The following is a 6,743-nucleotide window of genomic DNA, read 5'->3' as shown; positions in this document are numbered from 1 at the left end:
TTGCTCTTGATGAGAGATTCAACTTCCTTAGTAAATCATAGCTCCCAGTTCAACAACTTCCTCCCTGCCTGACCGGTACATACTTATCAAGGACCTGCAGTAGCTGGTCCTTGAATAAGCTCCACATTTCAACTGTACCCATCCCCTGCAATTTCCTTCCCCATTCTATGCATCCTAAATCTTGCCTAATCGCATTGTAATTACCTTCCCCCGGCTATAAATTTTACCCTGTGTTGTATACCTATCTCTAAAGTAAACATAACTGAATTGTGGTCACTATCACCAAAGTGCTCACCTACCTCCAAATCTAACACCTGGCCGGGTTCATTACTCAGTATCAAATCTAATGTGGCCTCGCCCTTTGTTGGCCTATCTACATACGGTGTCAGGAAACCCTCTTGCACACTTTGGACAAAAACTGACCAATTTAAAATACTTGAACTATAGTATTCCCAGTCAATATTTGGAAAGTTAAAGGCCCCCATGACAACTACCCTGTCACTCCTGCTCCTATCAAGGATCATCTTTGCTATCCTATCCTCTACATCTCTGGAAGTATTTGGAGGCTGACAGAAAACTCCCAACAGAGTGACCTCTCCTTTCCTGTTTCTAATCTCAGCCCTAACTACCTCAGTAGACAAGTCCTCAAATATCCTTTCTGCAACCCTAAAACTGACCTTGACTAACAGTGCCACCCCTCTGTTCTCTGTTCTTAATGAAGCATCTAAATCCTGGAACCTGCAACAACCATTCCTATCCCTGCTCTACCCATGTTTCTGAAATGGCCACAACATCGAAATCCCAGCTACAAACCCATGCTGCAAGTTCACCCAGCCTATTCCGGATGCTCCTGGTGTTTAAGTAGACACACTTCAAACCAACTTCTTGCTTGCTGGTGCCTTTTTGCGATCTTGAAATCTTAGTTCTGACTTCACTACTCTCAACCTCCTGTATACTCGAAGTACAATTCTGGTTCCCATCCCCCTGCTGAATTAGTTTAAAATCACTTGAAGACCATTGGCAAATGTACCCCCCCCAGGATATTGGTACCCATCTGGTTCAGGTGAAGACCATCCTGTAGAGGTCCCACCTACCCCAGAAAAAGCCCCATTTATCCAGGATTCCAAAACCCTCCCTCCTGCACCATCCCTGTAGCTACGTGTTCAATGACCTATCGCCTTCATCCCCTCCCCCACTCACCTGTTGTACTCTATGCTACTTTCTCCCCACCCCCACCCTCCTCTCATTTATCTCTCCACCCTTTTCAGGGAGTCCCTCTCCCACTGCAACTCCCAGTCATTTCCTCTGCCCTGAAGCTCTTCAACCATGTCTTGAAACAAACTCGCTACTACAGCCACATTTGCTTCCTCAGCACCTGCCTCCGTAACCAACTCATCCCACATGGATTCCGGACCACCTTTAAACCAGCAGAATTCGGAACCGAACAGGACAAACAGTACAGACTACAGATTCAAAAACACCAGCAACGGTTCTCCTTCCAGATCCTCCACTCCACGCTCGCAGCAATGTGCCGACACCTAACCTCTCTACAGTCAGCCCTGCCTCAGCTGAGGGCCACACTCTCTCAGAATTGCAAAGGACCCCTTCTGTACTATATCCTCAGGAGAATTCAAATTCTCAACAAACAGTATTTCAACTCTATCTCAAACATCAAAAACTGTAAGTACAACAAACTTTTATCTACCCACCTCCATAGCCAGCGCTCCTCAAACATTCCAGTAGACGCCTCCTAGCAGAGCGCTTTAGGGAACATCTCTGGGACACCCACACCAATCAACCACACCGCCCTGTGGCCCAACATTTCAACTCCCCCCTCCCACTCTGCCGAGGACATGGAGGTCCTGGGCCTCCTTCACCGCCGCTCCCTCACCACCAGACGCCTGGAGGAAGAAGACGTTTGCCTCCTTGAAGGGCTTTTGCCCGAAACGTCGATTTTACTACGCCTCAGGTGCTGCCTGAACTGCTGAGCTTTTCCAGCACCACTCTAATCTAGCCACATGTTCAATTCCTCTCTCCCCCTATTCATCGCCTTGCTAGCACATGGTATGGGAAAAAAAACAGGAAAAGTAACTGTCTGTTCTAGCTCTAAGCTTCCACCCTAGCTCCCTAAATTTCTGCCTTAAATCCCCATCTTTCTTCCTATCTATAGGAATCTTATGTGGATCACGACTTGGGGCTGCTCCCCCCCCACCCCCCCAAGGACCTGAAAACACGATCAGAGACCACCGTTCAATTATGTTTACTTTAGTGATGTAAAGGAAGGTATATAACGCAGGCCAAGAGTTATTGCTGTGGGAAAGGCAACTATGACATGATTAGGCAAGATTTAGGATGCATAGGATAGGGAAGGAAACTGCAGGAGATGGGCACAATTGAAATATGAAGCCTATTCAAGGAACAGTTACTGCGTGTCCTTGATAAATATGTAGCTGTCAGGCAGGTAGGAAGTTGTCGAGCGTGGGAACCATGGTTTACTAAAGAAATTGAATCTCTTGTCAAGAGGAAGAAGAAGGCTTATGTTAGGATGAGACGTGAAGGCTCAGTTAGGGCACTTGAGAGTTATAAGTTAGCCAGGAAAGACCTAAAGAGAGAGCTGAGAAGAGCCAGGAGGGGACATGAGAAGTCGTTGGCAGATAGGATCAAGGAAAACCCCAAAGCTTTCTATCAGTATATCAAGAGTGAAAGAGGAAGATTAGGGCCAATCAAGTATAGTTGTGGGAAATTGTGCATGGAGTCCAAGGATTAGGGGAAGCACTGGATAAAAGTAAATTTTCCAGCATTTTCTCTTTTGGAGATCGGGGAAGCGCTACATGAATATTTTTCATCAGTATTAACACTGGAAAAATCAAAGGAGAATACTGAGATACAGGTTACTAGACGAGATGTGATTGCGGTTCACAAGGAGGAGGTGTTAGCAAATCTGGAAAGTGAGAAAATAGATATGTTCCCTAGGCCAGATGGGATTTATCCTTGGATTGAGAGGAGATTGCGGAGACTTTAGCTTTGATCTTTATGTCGTCATTGTCTACAGGAATAGTGCCAGAAGATTGCAGGATAGCAAATGTTATCCCATTGTTCAAGAAGGGGAGTTCAGGGTTAAGACAACCCTGGTAATTATAGACCAGTGAGCCTTACTTCGATTGTGGGTAGTGTTGGAAAAGGTTATAGGAGATAGGTTTTATAATCATCTCAAGTGGAATACATTGATTAGGGATAGTCAACACAGTTTTATGAAGGGTAGGTCGTGCCTCACAAACCTTACTGAGTTCTTTGAGAAGGTGACCGAACAGGTGGATGAGAATTGAGCAGTTTAGATTAGATTTAGATTAGATTACTTACAGTGTGGAAACAGGCCCTTCGGCCCAACAAGTCCACACCAACCCGCCGAAGCGCACCCACTGCACAAAATACGGAGGCATGGGATTGAGGGTGATTTGGATCAGAAATTGGCGAGCTGAAAGAAGACAGAGGGTGGTGGTTGATGAGAAATGTTCATCCTGGAGTTCAGTTACTAGTGGGATACCGCAAGGATCTGTTTTGGGACCACTGCTGTTTGTCATTTTTATAAATGACCTAGATGAGGATGTAGAAGGATGGTTTAGTAAATTTGCGGATGACACTAAGGTCAGTGGAGTTGTGGATTGTTCTGAAGGATGTTGTAAGTTACAGAGAGACATAGATAAGCTGCAGGGCTGGGCTGAGAGGTGATAAATGGGATTTAATCCAGAAAAGTGTGAGGTGATTCACTTTGAAAGGAACAACAGGAATAAAGAGTACTGGGCTAATGATAAGATTCTTGATAGTGTGGATGAGGAAAGAGATCTCGGTGTCCATGTACATAGATCCTTGAAAGTTTGTTGAGAAGACATACAGTGTTTATTGATAGAGGGATTGAGTTTCATGCTGCAGCTGTACAAAACTCTGGTGTGGCCGCACTTGGAGTATTACGTACAGTTCTGGTCACCGCCTTATAGGATGGATATGGAAGCTTTGGAAAGAGTGCAGAGGAGATTTACTAGGATGTTGCCTGGTATGAAGGGAAGATCTTATGAGGAAAGGCTGAGGGACTTGAGGCTGTTTTCATTAGAGAGAAGGTTGAGAGGTAACTTAATTGAGACATATAAAATAATCAGAGGGTTAGATAGGGTGGATAATGAGAGCCTTTTTCCATAAATGGAGATGGCCAGCACAAGGAGACATAACTTTAAATTGAGGGGTGATAGATATAGAACAGATGGCAGAGTAATTTCTTTACTCAGAGAGTAATAGGGGCGTAGAATGCACTGCCTCCAACAGTAGTAGACTTGCCAACTTTAAGGTCATTTAAATAGTCATTGGATAAACATATGGATGAAAATGGAACAGTGTAGGATAGATATGCTTCAGATTGGTTCCACAGGTCAGCGGAAAATTGAGGGCCGAAGGGCTTGTACTGTGCTGTGATGTTCTATGTTCTAGGCACATCATCTTTTAAACTTTCCGCCTCTCTCCTTAAATCAATTTCTCTGCCTCCCCACCATTAGTATTTAACATTTCCACGAGGGGAAAAAGACTCATTATTTACCCTATCTATGCCTCTCATAATTTTATATACTTTCATCAGATTGCATCTCAGCCTCTGCCGCTCTAGCAAAAACAATCCAAGTTTATCCAATCACTCATTGTCGTTAATTCTTCCAATTCAGTCAACATCCTGGTAACCTCTTTTTCCACCCTCTCAAATGTCTACTCATCTTTCCTATAGTGTGGTGACCAGAACTGTATACAATTCACCAAATGTGGCCTAATTAAAGTTTTACACAGCTGCAACATGACGTGCCAACTTTTATACTTAATGCACCAACTGATCAAAGCATGGGCCTTCTTTATCCCCTTATCTGCTTGTGTTGCCACTTTCAAGAAGCTATGGAGTTGGACACCAACATCCCTCTGTATATTAGTGCTAATAAGGGTGCCATAATTTACTGTAAACATTCATTTGATCTCCCAAAATGCATCACCTCATACTTGTTTGGATTAAACTCCATTTGCCATTTCTCTGCCTAATTTCCCAACTGATCTAAATCTGTGTCCTTTGATGAACTTCCTTACTGTCCACAACTCTACAAACATTTGTGTCATCTGCAAACTTACAAATCAGACACCTACATTTTCATCCAAATCACTTATATGTGTGTATACATAAAATTACAAGTAACACCAGACCCAGGACTGTTTTTATTTTGTGGAACATCACTGGTCACAGACATGCGGTCAAAAAAAACACCCCCCCAAAATACTCTATCTTCTACGAGCAATTTTGTATCCAACTTGCTAACTCATCGTGGATTCCAAGCAACTTAATCTTCTGGACCAGCCTATCATGAGGGACCTTGTTAATGCTTTGGTTAGACAACATCCAAAGCCCTGCTCTCATCAATCATCTTTGTCACTACCTCAAAAATCTCAAGTTTGTGAGAGAAGACCTCCCCCACATAAAGCAGTGTTGACAATCCATAATAAGCCCATTCTTCTCCAAATGTGAGCAAGTCTGTCACTAAGAATAATTTCCCTTACTACTGATATAAGGCTCATTGGCCTATAATTTGCTGGATTATCACTGTTGCTCTTCTTAAAGGGACAATATTGATATTCTCCAGTCTCATGGAACCTCACCTGTGGCTAAAAAAGATACAAAGATCTCTGTCACAGCCCTAGCAATCTCCTCCCTTGCCTCCATCAGTATCTTAGGATCAATCCCAGGGAATTTCAAGACTCCCTAATATCAACGTACCCTCTCTAAACTTATCATCATCCATGTCCTCCTCTTGGTGAATACCGATGCAAAGTACTCATTAAGAACCTCAACCATTTCCTCTGGCTCCATGCATAAATTCTCTCCTTTGCCCTTGAGTGGACCTACCCTCTCCTTAGTTACCCTAATTTTATGTATAAAATGCCTTGCGTTTCTTATGTTTCTCAGTGCAACCCATACAGATTCCACATTGTCAGAGCTAATATCCTTCCTCACTGTTGCATTAATTTTCTCTTTAACTGTCAATGCAACTTCACCTTTTTTTTTGTCTGTCCTTCTGAAATACTGATTACTTCAGATGCTGTGTTCTTATCCTTGGACTACCTGCAGCCATGTCTCTCTAATCCTGACTATATTATGTTTTCAACTATTTGCATGATTAATTCATTCAAATTATTGTGAATTCTCCATGCATTAAGACACAAAGACTTAAGGCTATTTTTAACATAACTTGTCCCGTTCCCAATATTTTTCACTGAGGTCCTTTTTGATCCTGGCCCATGATTTCTCTGTTTAACATTTTTATCTGACTTTACTTTCTGTCTTTTGTTTTTGTCCATGATTCCCATTCCTTTGACTCCTTGCATAGGTTCCCATTTCACTGACATTTTAGTTAAAGTTTTCCCAACCACTCTAAGAAATACTCCCCAAGAACATCAGTCCTGCTCCTGCCCAGGTTTCCAGTTTGTACTGGTCCCACCTCCTGCAAAACCAGTCCCAATGCCTCAATCTGAAAAACCTACCTCTCTCATCATCTCTTTACCCATCTCTAGCTATATCTGATATATCTAGCTATTTCTACACTGACAAACACATGGCAATGATAGTAATCTTGAGATCACCAGCTTTTGAAGTCCAATTTTTCAACTTATTCCTAACTCCCTAAATTCTGCTTTTAGGATCTCATTCTTTTCTTTTTCCCGCTGTT

This window comes from Chiloscyllium plagiosum, chromosome 27 (assembly GCF_004010195.1).
Source record: "Chiloscyllium plagiosum isolate BGI_BamShark_2017 chromosome 27, ASM401019v2, whole genome shotgun sequence".
Classification (NCBI taxonomy): Eukaryota; Metazoa; Chordata; class Chondrichthyes; order Orectolobiformes; family Hemiscylliidae; genus Chiloscyllium; species Chiloscyllium plagiosum.
This window is presented reverse-complemented; position numbering follows the sequence as displayed.